Source organism: Pristiophorus japonicus, chromosome 1 (genome assembly GCF_044704955.1).
Source record: "Pristiophorus japonicus isolate sPriJap1 chromosome 1, sPriJap1.hap1, whole genome shotgun sequence".
Classification (NCBI taxonomy): Eukaryota; Metazoa; Chordata; class Chondrichthyes; family Pristiophoridae; genus Pristiophorus; species Pristiophorus japonicus.
Genome location: NC_091977.1, coordinates 470,717,439 through 470,729,970, shown reverse-complemented (window position 1 = coordinate 470,729,970; position 12,532 = coordinate 470,717,439). Strand labels below are relative to the sequence as shown.

At 44.9% G+C, this 12,532-nt stretch overlaps 1 protein-coding gene across 2 annotated transcripts in view; it reads left to right on the top strand.

The window, feature by feature from the left end:
• The window catches only part of nagpa (N-acetylglucosamine-1-phosphodiester alpha-N-acetylglucosaminidase), a 141,377-nt gene that overhangs the window by 103,433 nt on the left and 25,412 nt on the right, over window positions 1-12,532 (top strand). The window lies entirely within an intron of this gene.

The following is a 12,532-nucleotide window of genomic DNA, read 5'->3' as shown; positions in this document are numbered from 1 at the left end:
ATGCTTGAAGCCCCCGATTCTGATTTCTGCCCCCGCCGCAGTACTAAAACGGCCCTTATCAAATTCACAAATTACATCCTATGTTACTGTGACCATGGTAACCTATCCCTCCTCATCCTTCTCTACCTGTCTGCAACCTTTGTCATGGTTGACCACACTATCCTCCTCCAACATCTCTCCTCCATCGTGCAGTTGGGTGGGACTGTCCTCGCCTGGTTCCATTCTTATCTAATTGTACCAGAGAATCACCTACAATGGCTTCTCTTCACTCCCGCAGCATTATGTTTGGAGTCCTTCATGGATCTACCCTTGGAACCATCCTATTTCTCATCTACGTGCTGCTCCTTGGCGACATCATCCCAAAACACGTATGTTTCCACATGTATGCTGATGACACCCAGCTCCACCCAGCCATTGTCTTCGATCCCCACCACAAATTCCAATCCCTTCCCCTGACAACTGTCTGAGGCTAAAGCAGACCATTCGCAACCTTGGTGCAGTATTTGACCCCAAGTTTAGCTTCCGACCACACATTCGCTCCATCACCAGGACCAACTACTTCCACCATAACATCGCTCGACTCTGCCCTGCTTCAGCTCATCTGCTGCTGAAACCCTCATCCATCCATGCCTTTGTTACCTCTAAACTATTCCAATGCTCTCCTGGCCGGCCTCCCATTCTTCACCATACATAAACTTAAGCTCATCCAAAATCCTGCTGCCCATTTCCTAACTCACACCAAGTCCCATTCGCCTATCACTCCTGTGCTCGCTGTCCTACATTGGCTTCCGATCCGGCAACACCTCAGTTTTAAAATTCTCATTTTTGTTTTCAGAACCCTCCATGGCCTCGGCCCTCCCTATCTCTGTAACTTTCTCCAGCCCTACAACCCTCCAAGATCGCTGCTGTCCTCCATTCTGCCCTCATACACATGCCTGATTCACCATTGGTGGCTGTACCTTCAGTTGCCTCGACCCTAAGCTCTGGAATTCCCTCCCTAAATCTCTCTGCCTCTCTTAAGATGCTCCTTAAAACCTACCTCTTAGACCAAGCTTTTGGACATCTCTCCTGATACCTTCTTATGTGGCTCGATGACGAATTTTGTTTGATAATGATCCCGTCAAATGCCTTGGGACTTATTACTGCGTACATGGCGCTACATAAATGCAAGTTGTTGCTGCCCCTCCACCATGGATAGGGCCCTCATCCATGTCCATCCCAATTTACGTATCTCGGGCCTCACCCCCTCCCTCCCTCCACAAAACCATGATAACCTACCAGCCTCCGCATTCAATGGATCACTCTCCATCATTTCTGCCACCTCCAGCAGGATTCCACCACTAAACATTTTTATTTTATTTATTAGTTCTTGGGATATGGGCAATAAATGCTGGCATGGCCAGCATTTATTGCCCATCCCTAATTGCCCTTCAGAAGGTGATGGTGCGCCGCCTTCTTGAACCTTGTGGTGAAGGTACTCCCACAGTACTGTTAGGGAGTGAGTTCCAGGATTTTGAACCCAGTGACGATAAAGGAACGCCGATACATTTCCACGTCAGGATGGTGTGTAACTTGGAGGATAACTTACAAGTGATGGTGTTCCCATGTGCCTGCTGCCTTTGTCCTTCCAGGTGATAGAGGTCACGGGTTTGCGAGATGCTGCTGAAGAAGCCTTGGCGAGTTGCTACAGTGCATCTTATAGATAGTACACACTGCAGCCACGGTGCGCTGGTAGTGGAGGGAGTGAATGTTTAAGGTGGTGGATGAGGTACCAATCAAGTGGGCTGCTTGGTTCTGGATGGTGTCAAGCCTCTTGAATGTTGCTGGAGCTGCACTCATCCAGGAAAGTGGAGAGTATTCCATCACTCCTGACTTGTGCCTTGTAGATGGTGGCAAGGCTTTGGGGAGTCAGAAGGTGAAACACTCACCGCAGAATACCCAGCCTCTGACCTGCTCTTGTAGCCACAGTATTTAAGTGGCAGGTCCAGTTAAGTTTCTGGTCAATGGTGACCCCAAGGATTTTGATGGTGGGGGGATTCAGTGATGGTAATTCCATTGAATGTCATGGTTAGACCCTCACTTGTTGGAGATAGTCATTGCCTGGCACTTGTGTGACGTGAATTTTATTGTCACTTATCAGCCCAAGCCTGAATGTCGTCAAGATCTTGCTGCATTCGGGCCTGGACTGCTTCATTATCTGAGGAGTTGCGAATGGAACTGAACACTGCAATCATCAGAGAACATCTGCACTTCTGACCTTATGATGGAGGGAAGGTCATTGATGAAGCAGCTGAACATGGTTGGGCCCAGGAGTGTCCTGAGGAAGTCCTGCAGCGAGGTCCTGGGACTGAGATGTTTGTCCTCCAACAACTACAACCATCTTCCTTAGTGCTAGGTATGACTACAACCAGTGGAGAGTTTTCCCCTTGATTTCTATTGACTTCAATTTTACTAAGGCTCCTTGATGCCACACTCAGTCAAATGCTGCCTTGATGTCAAGGACTCTCGCCTCATCTCAGGAATTCAGCTCTTTTGTCCATGTTTGGACCAAGGTCTGGAGCCGACTGGTCCTGGTGGAACCCAAACTGTATCGGTGAGCAGATTATTTGTAAGTGCTGCTTGATAGCACTGTCGATGACACCTTCCATTACTTTGAGAGTAGACTGATGGGGCTATAATTGGCCGGATTGGATTTGTCCTGCCTTTTGTGGACAGGACATACCTGGGCAGTTTCCACATTGTCAGATAGATGCAAGTGTTTGTAGCTGTCCTGGGACAGCTTGGTTAGAGGCGTGGCTAGTTCTGGAGCGCATGTCTTCAGTACGACAGCTGGGCTGCTGTATCCAGTGTGCTCAGCCGTTTCTTGATATCACGTGGAGTGAATCGAATTGGCTGAAGACTGGCTTCTGTGGTGGGGACCTCAGTTTGAGGCCGATATGAATCATCCATTCTGGCTGAAGATGGTCAACAACGCTTCAGCCTCGTCTTTTGCACTCGCGTACTGGCCTCCGTTATCATTGAGGATGCGGATATTCATGGAGCCTCCTCCTCCCGTTAGGTATTTAATTGTCCATCACCATTCACAACTGGATGTGGCAGGACTGCAGAGCTTTGCTCTGATCCGTTGATTGAGGGATCACTTAGCTCTGTCTATCGCATGCTGCTTCTGCTGTTTAGCATGCATGTCGTCGTGTGTTGCAGCTTCTCCAGATTGGCACCTCATTTTGAGATATGCCTAGTGCTGCTCTTGGCATGCTCTTCTGCACTCCTCGTTGAACCAGGGTTAGTCCCCTGGCTTGATGGTAATTGTGGAGTGAAAGATATGCTGGGCCATGAAGTTACAGATTGTGGTGGAATATCATTCTGCTGTTGCTGATGGCCCACAGCACCTCAAGGACTGTGCGGTGGTCACTGCTACTCTGACCTCTCGGTTCTTAGCCTGCTACACTGTTTCAATGAAGCTCAACGCAAGCTCGAGGAACAGCATCTCATCTTTCTGCAAGTACTTTACAGCCTTCTAGCCTTAACACTAAGTTCAACAACTTCAGACCTTAACCACCGCTCCCATTTTTTCTCAGACAGCAGCTGTTGGTAATGGAGGACGGCTGCACTAGAGGTGGCGAAGGTGTGGACTGATGCTTGGGGTGGGTATTGCCTATCACTACACGGACGGGCGGCGGGGTGGTCTACACACATTCCTGGGCCATGGAATCCTTCCCTTTGCCAGATTTTCCTTGCTTCCCTCCTCCTCTGCTTTTTTGCTCTAAACATTTATATGTCCTCTCTGCTTGTCGCATTATCACCTCACTTTGTCTTGCACCATCATCACTTACCAGTTAATCACTCCTGCCTATCATAGACTCTTTTGTTCTTTTCATGCCCCCCCCCCCTCCCCCCTTTTCTCTGGCTCTGTACTTGCTTAAAAGCTGTTCATCTCTAACATCTTCCAGTTCTGATAACATTTCAGGTCGATGACTTTTCAACTCTGTTTGTATAACTTAATGTAATGTTTCTCCTGTACAACTTTAAAGTTAGGTGGTTGTCTATATGCCAGTTACATTTACTTTAGACATGACAACAATAATTAGCATTTATTTATCACCTTTAATGTAGAAAAGCATCCCAAAGCCCTTCAGAGGTGTAATCAAAAAGTGGACATGGAATTCTTTTAGTATTAAACTTTTGCTGCCTATTACGACAACAAGGGAAAAGCTGATTCCTCACATCTTCCTTATGTATCAAGTTTACGATTAACACTTTTTAAACAAAATTATTATTTAACAGTTCAAATTGTGCTTGTGATCTATATTTTTCTGGCTAACCTCAGATCTAATCAGCTGTTGCTTATTTCTGACGCAATGTCATCGACCTGAAACGTTAACTCTGTTTCTCTCTCCACAGATGCTACCTGACCTGCTGAGTATTTCCAGCATTTCTGTTTTTATTTCAGATTTCCAGCACCTGCAGTATTTTGCTTTGATACTATTGCTTATTTTCGTAAGTTTTACTTTTTATAAAGTAGTAAAAGTGACGTAAAAACAATATCCTATTTTTTTAAGAAAGCTAATTTAGCCTTGATACTCCATTTATTTTGATAAAATGTGTTCAAATGTAGAAATTTAAATAAGCATCCCTGTCAGAAGACTCAAATTTAAATCGAGCAGTAAATAGTACAAACTCAGTTGTCCATGATAGTCTATTTTTGGTGAGAGTACTTCACAGGGAACTGTTCCTTTGCGATTAGCCATGTCTTGGAAGCACACCTTGTGTTGGTCAATTGCTGGGCAGTATTTCCAGAAACCACAGAAGGTACATAGTACAGGTTGTGCTCTGCTGGCTAAAGCAGAAAAAGAGACATTGGAGGAAATGGATTGTGAGAAAGAATAAAATGTGTAGCTGTTCATTTAAAAAAGAAACTGCTCTGTTTTAACTAAATTTAATGGGCTGCAATTGGGTCACGTAGCACCCATTTTTCAGGAGCTAAGAGGTCTTTTGAGCAATGTTCCCTGTAAGTTGCTTTGTTCTGCACGGCCTGTTTTTTTTTTAAGTGCGTGGTCCCTTTAACTTTCTGCGTACTCAGGGGGCTGGATTGCAGGGAGCTATGATGCAGCTCGGTGCAGGTAGGAGGAGAAATGCCAGAAAAGTTACTCGGGTGCGGGGGGAGGTGCAGGGTGAGTGGAGGAAATACCTGTCATACTGCTCAGTGATGTGAAGGTATTTATGATAATGGTGGAGGGGGAGAATGTCTAAAATACTGATATGAGGTGGGTTACTTGGAAGGGGGACGTAGAGATTGGGGGGGGGGGGGTGGGGGGGCAAAGAGAAAGAGTGCCTGATATGCTGCTGCTTAGAAATGGGGTATCTGATGTCTTCACTGACATTCTGCTAATTTGGGGGGGGCAAGTGTCGGGGTTGCAGCAAAATTGCTGCTCTGAATGCCCAATATACTGCTTAGTGGGGCTGAGGGGTATCTGTTATGCTGACCTGAGGGACAGGGAGGATACTGCTCAGTTGTGGAGGGGGTGGGGTTTGTATGGCATTAGTTGCGGTTGATGGGACTGGGAAATAGTCATGATGCCTATGCGACAATCGAGGAGGCAGCATTTCAATGCCACAAGGTCGGAGGGGTGAGTAAATGGCCCAAAGAAGTGACTGGCTTGGCGAGGGACTTGGCAGATGGGCCACAGTAGGATAATCAGTCAACGGCATAGTGTCAGGGCCCCGTAGACACAGGAAGACCTGAGCTCTATGATGGCCATGGACCAAGTGATCTTCTGGGGGAGGTCTGGAGTCTGTAGGAGGGATCATAGAATCATTGAAACATACAGCACAGAGGGACAGGATTTGGCCCATCGTGCTTATGCTGGCTCTTTGAAAGAGCAGTTGCGCTTAGTCCCACATCGCTGCTTTTTGTTTGTAACCCTGTAAGTTCCTCATTTTCAAGTACCTGTCCAACTCCCTTTTCAATTATTTATGGAATCAGCTTTCATACCTTTTCAGGTAGAACGTTCCAGATCCCGACAACTGAGTGAAAAAAATTCACCTCATTTCCCCTCTGGATCTTTTGCCAGTCTTAAATTTCTAACCTCTGGTTAGTGACCCAGAGTTTGCCAGAGGGAATAATTTTTCTTATCAACTGTATGAAAACCTCTCAGAAGCTTGAAAACCTCGATTAGGTCACCTCTGTTCAAAGGAGAACAGCCCTAACTTTTCCAATCTCTCCTCATAACTGAAGCCCTTCATCCCTGGTAACATCCTGGTAATCCTTCTCTGCATCTTTTCTAACGCCTTTACATCTTTCCTGTAGTGTGTTGCCCAGAATTGTCCACATTACTCCATCTGAGGCCTAACCAGTGATTTATAAAGTTCATGGATTGATAGAAATTTACACCACGGAAGGAGGTCATTTTGGCCCATTGTGTCCACGCTGGCTGATCAAGACCAGCTCTTGGTCCATAGCCCTGTCGGTTACGGCACTTTAAGTGGACATCCAAGTATTTTTTAAATGTGATGAGGGTTTCTGCCTCTACCACCCTTTCAGGCAGTGAGTTCCAGACCCCCACCACCCTCTGGGTAAAGAAATTTCCCCTTGTATCTCCTCTAAACCTCCCCAAATGACTTTAAATCTATGCACCCTGGTTGTTGACACCTCTGCCAAGGGAAACAGGTCCTTCCTATCCACCTATCCAGGCCCCTCATAATTTTATACACCTCAATCAGGCCTCCTCTCAGCCTCCTCTGTTCAAAAGAAAACAGACACAGCATCTCCAATCTTTCCTCATAGCCAAAATTCTCCAGTCCAGGCAACATTCTTGTAAATCTCCTCTGCACCCTTTCCAGTGCAATCACATCTTTCCTGTAATGTGGTGACCAGAATTGCATGCAGTACTCCAGCTGCGACCTAACCAGTGTTTTATACAGTTCAAGCATAACCTCCTTGCTCTTGTATTCCATGCCTCGTCTAATAAAGGCAAGTATTCCACATGCCTTCTTAACCACCTTATCTACCTGGCTTGCTACCTTCAAGGATCTGTGGACCAGCACTCCAAGGTCCCTTTGTTTCTCTACACTTTTCAGTGTCATACCATTTAATGTGTATTCCCTTGCCTTGTTAGACCTCTCCAAATGCATTACCTCACACTTACCCAAATTGAATTCCATTTGCCACTGTTCTGCCCAGCTGACCAGTATAATTGATATCTTCCTCCAGTCCGCAGCTTTCTTCTTCATTATCAACCATACAGCCTATTTTAGTGTCATCTGCAAACGTCTTAATCATACCCCCTACATTCAAGTCCAGGTCATTGATATATACCACAAAAAGCAGGGGACCCAGCACTGAGCCTTGCGGAACCCCAATGTATACAGCCTTCCAGTCAGAAAAACGCCCATCAACCATTACCCTTTGCCTCCTGCCTCTGAGCCAATTTTGGATCCAACTTGTCACTTTGTCCTGGATCCCAAAAGCAATTACTTTCGTGACCAATCTGCCATGTGGGACTTTATCAAAAGCTTTGCTAAAATCCATATACACTACATCATACGCACTGCCCTCATCGACCCTCCTGGTTACCTCCTCAAAAAATTCAATGAAGTTAGTCAGACATGACCTTCCCTTAACAAATCCATGCTGACTGTCATAGAAACATAGAAAATAGGTGCAAGAGTAGGCCATTCGGCCCTTCGAGCCTGCACCGCCATTCAATAAGATCATGGCTGATCATTCCCTCAGTACCCCTTTCCTGCTTTCTCTCCATACCCCTTGATCCCCTTAGCTGTAAGGGCCATATCTAACTTCCTCTTGAATATATCCAATGAACTGGCATCAACAACTCTCTGCGGCAGGGAATTCCACAGGTTAACAATTCTCAGTGAAGAAGTTTCTCCTTATCTCAGTCCTAAATGGCCTACCCCTTATCCTAAGACTATGTCCCCTGGTTCTGGACTTCGGGAACATTCTTCCCACATCTAACCTGTCCAGTCCCGTCAGAATCTTATACGTTTCTATGAGATCCCCTTTCATCCTTCTAAACTCCAGTGAATAAAGGCCCAGTTGATCCAGTCTTTCCTCATATGACAGCCCAGCCATTCCTGTAATCAGTCTGGTGAACCTTCGCTGCACTCCCTCAATAGCAAGAATGTCCTTCCTCAGACTAGGAGACCAAAACTGAACACAATATTCCAGGTGAGGCCTCACTAAGGCCCTGTACAACTGCAGTAAGACCTCCCTGCTCCTATACTCAAATCCCCTAGCTATGAAGGCCAACATGCCATTTGCCTTCTTCACCGCCTGCTGTACCTGTATGCCAACTTTCAATGACTGATGAACCATGACACCCAGGTCTCGTTGCACCTCCCCTTTTCCTAACCTACCACTATCCAGATAATATTCTGCCTTCGTGTTTTTGCCCCCAAAATGGATAACCTCACATTTATTCACATTATACTGCATCTGCCATGCATTTGCCCACTCACCTAACCTATCCAAGTCACCCTGCAGCCTCTTAGCGTCCTCCTCACAACTCACACCACCACCTAGTTTAGTGTCATCCGCAAACTTGGAGATGTTGCACTCAATTCCTTCATCTAAATCGTTAATGTATATTGTAAAGAGCTGAGGTCCCAGCACTGAGCCCTGCAGCACTCCACTAGTCACTGCCTGCCATTCTGAAAAGGACCCATTTATCCCGACTCTCTGCTTCCTGTCTGCCAACCAGTTCTCTATCCACGTCAGCACATTACCCACAATACCATGCGCTTTGATTTTGCACACCAATCTCTTGTGCGGGACCTTGTCAAAAGCCTTTTGAAAGTCCAAATACACCACATCCACTGGTTCTCCCTTGTCCACTCTGCTAATTACATCCTCAAAAAATTCCAGAAGATTCGTCAAGCATGATTTCCCTTTCATAAATCCATGCTGACTTGGTCCAATCCTGTTGCTGCTTTCCAAATGTGCTGCTATTTCATCCTTAATGATTGACTCCAACATTTTCCCCACTACTGATGTCAGGCTAACCGGTCTATAATTACCCGTTTTCTCTCTCCCTCCTTTTTTTAAAAAGTGGTGTTACATTAGCTACCCTCTAGTCCATAGGAACTGATCCAGAGTCAATTGACTGTTGGAAAATGATCACCAATGCATCCACTATTTCTAGGACTACTTCTTTGAGTACTCTGGGATGCAGACCATTAGGCCCCGGGAATTTATCGGCCTTCAATCCCATCAATTTCCCTAGCACAATTTCCCGCCTGATAAGGATATCCTTCAGTTCCTCCTTCTCACTAGACCTACTGTCCCCTAGTACATTCAGAAGGTTATTTGTGTCTTCCTTCGTGAAGACAGAACCAAACTATTTGTTCAATTGGTCTGCCATTTCTTTGTTCCCCATTATAAATTCACCTGAGTCCGACTGCATGGAACCTTCATTTGTCTTCACTAATCTTTTTCTCTTCACATATTTATAGAAGCTTTTGCAGTCAGTTTTTATGTTCCCTGCAAGCTTCCTTTCGTACTCTCTTTTTCCCCTCTTAATTAAACCCTTAGTCTTCCTCTGTTGAATTCTGAATTTCTCCCAGTCTTCAGGTTTGTTGCTTTTTCTAGCCAAATTATATGCCTCTTCCTTGGCTTTAACACTATCCTTAATTTCCCTTGTTAGCCATGGTTGAGCCACCTTCCCCGTTTTATTTTTACTCCAGACAGGGATGTACAATTGCTGAAGTTCATCCATGTGATCTTTAAATGTTTGCCATTGCTTATCCACCGCCAACCCTTTAAGTATCCTTTGCCAGTCTATTCTAGCCAATTCCCGCCTCATACCGTCGAAGTTACCTTTCCTTAAGTTCAGGACCCTAGTTTCAGAATTAACTGTGTCACTCTCCATCTTAATAAAGAAATCTACCATATTACGGTCACTCTTCCCCAAGGGGCCTTGCACAACAAGATTGCAAATTAGTCCCTTTCTCATTACACATCACCCAGTCTAGAATGGCCAGCTCTCTAGTTGGTTCCTCGACATATTGGTCTAGAAAACCATCCCCAATACACTCCAAGAAATCCTCCTCCACCGCATTGCTACCAGTTTGGTTAGCCCAATCAATATGTAGTTTAAAGTTGCCCATAATAACAGCTGTACGTTTAGTGCACACATCCCTTATTTCTTGTTTGATGCTGTCCCCAACTTTACTACTACTGTTTGGTGGTCTGTACACGACTCCCACTTGCGTTTTTTGCCCTTTGGAATTCCGCAGCACCACCCATACCGATTCTACATCATCCAGGCTTAATGTCCTTCCTTACTATTGCATTAATTTCCCCTTTAACCAGCAGCGCCACCCCGCCTCCTTTTCCTTTCTGTCTATCCTTCCTAAATGCTGAATACCCTTGGATGTTGAGTTCCCAGGCTTGGTCATCCTGGAGCCATGTCTCCGTGATGCCAATTACATCATATCCGTTAACTGCTGTCTGCGCAATTAATTCATCCACCTTATTCCGAATACTCCTCGCCTTCAGGCTTGTCTTTTTAACACACTTTGCCCCTTTTTTGCTGTAATGTGGCCCTTTTTGTTTTTTGCCTTGGGTTTCTCTGCCCTCCACTTTTACTATTCTCCTTTCTATCTTTTGCTTCTGCCTCCATTTTATTTCCCTCTGTCTCCCTGCATAGGTTCCCATCTCTCTGCCACATTAGTTTAACTCCTCCCCAACAGCACGAGCAAACACTCCCCTAGGACATTGGTTCCTGTCCTGCCCAGGTGCAGACTGTCCAGTTTGTACTGGTCCCACCTCCCCCAGAACCGGTTCCAATGTCCCAGGAATTTGAATCCCTCCCTTCTGCACTACTGCTGAAGCCACGTATTCATCTGAGCTATCCTGCGATTCCTACTCTGACTAGCACGTGGCATTGGTAGCAATCCTGAGATTACTACTTGATTAATCCATGGCTTGCCAAATGAAGACTTATCCTGTCCCTCAGGATTTATTCCAATAATTTTCCCTAGGATGATCTCTTTACTTTTATATTCTATTCCTCTAATTATAAACCCAAGAAACCTATATGCTTTTTTTAACCATTTATCAACTTACCCTACTACCTTTAAGGATTTGTTTATATGGGCACCGCGGTCTCTGCTCCGACACTTTTCAAGATTGTGCCATTTCTAGTATACTGTCTTTCCATATTAGTCCTCCCAAAGTGCATCACTACACTTCTCCGTCTTGCCATGCTTCATCTGCCATGTTTTTGTCCATTTCGTCATCCTGTCTGTCATCCTGAAGTCTATAATTATCCTCATCACTATCTATTACTTTGCCAAGTTTCGTATTATCTGCAAACCTTATAATGCTGCTCCCTACACTGGAGTCTAGGTCGTTTATAAAAATTGAAAAGAGTAATGGACCTAAATCTGACCCTCGGGGAACACCATTGCAAACTACCTCGCAGTGTGAAAAACATCCCTCCACCACCACCACCCTTTGCTTCTTGTCACTGAGCCAATTTCGTATCCACTTTCCACTTAATTCCATGGGCTTCCAACTTCTTAACCAGCTTTCTGTGTGGCATATTGTCAAATACCCTATCCGAAAGTCTATATATACAACATCTACTGCACTACCTCATCAAAGAACTCAATCAAATTAGTAAGACACAATTTGCCTGTAACAAATTCATGCCAGCTCTCATGCCTTTCCAAATGAAGTTTATTTTGTCCCTGTTAGTGGTTTCCAATAAGTTCCCCGCCACCGATGTTAGGCTGACTGGCATGTTGTTTCCTAGTTTATCCCTCCCCTCTTTCTTGAATAGTGGTATAACATTAGCAACCCTCCAGTCTTCCGGCACCACACCTGTATCCAATGACAATTGAAAGATTGTGACCAATGCCTCTGCTATTTCTAGCTTTGCTTCTTTAAGCATCCTTGGATGCATTCCAGGTGACCTACCAACTTTCAGTAATGCTAATCTTTGTAGTATGTCTTTTCTATCTATTACTATCCTGTCCATTACTTCCCTCTCCGATTTTAGTGTAACCTTTCACAACACCCGCTTCCTTTGTGTGTATAAAGTTCAATTTAATGTTGCCTGCTAATCTTTTCTCATAACCTCTCTTTGTCGCCTGTAGTAACTTTTTTAATTCCCTCCTGTATTTTCCATAATCTTCCTGGTTATTAACTGAATCTTACTCCTAACATTTTTCATAAGCCCCTTTTTTGTTTTATTTTAACTTTTATTCCCTTTGTTATCCAAGATGCAGTCATTTTGGATGCTCTACCTTTTCCCTTCGAAGGAATTTGCCGAGTTTGAAGTTTTAGTTTCAATTTCAGAATTTAAAACTCACCTGGTTTTCTTAATTATACCAATGTGGCCACTGGCTGAGAAAATCTTAGGGAGCTGCACAATGTAGCCAGAGCCTGTGACAATATGCAAACCTGGATACTATATAGCTGTTGCTGTTTCAGCTAAGCTTATCACAGTGCTACATACAGGTGTAACAGGCTAACGTTGACACAAATGGATTTTCCTGCACTTCAAAATGA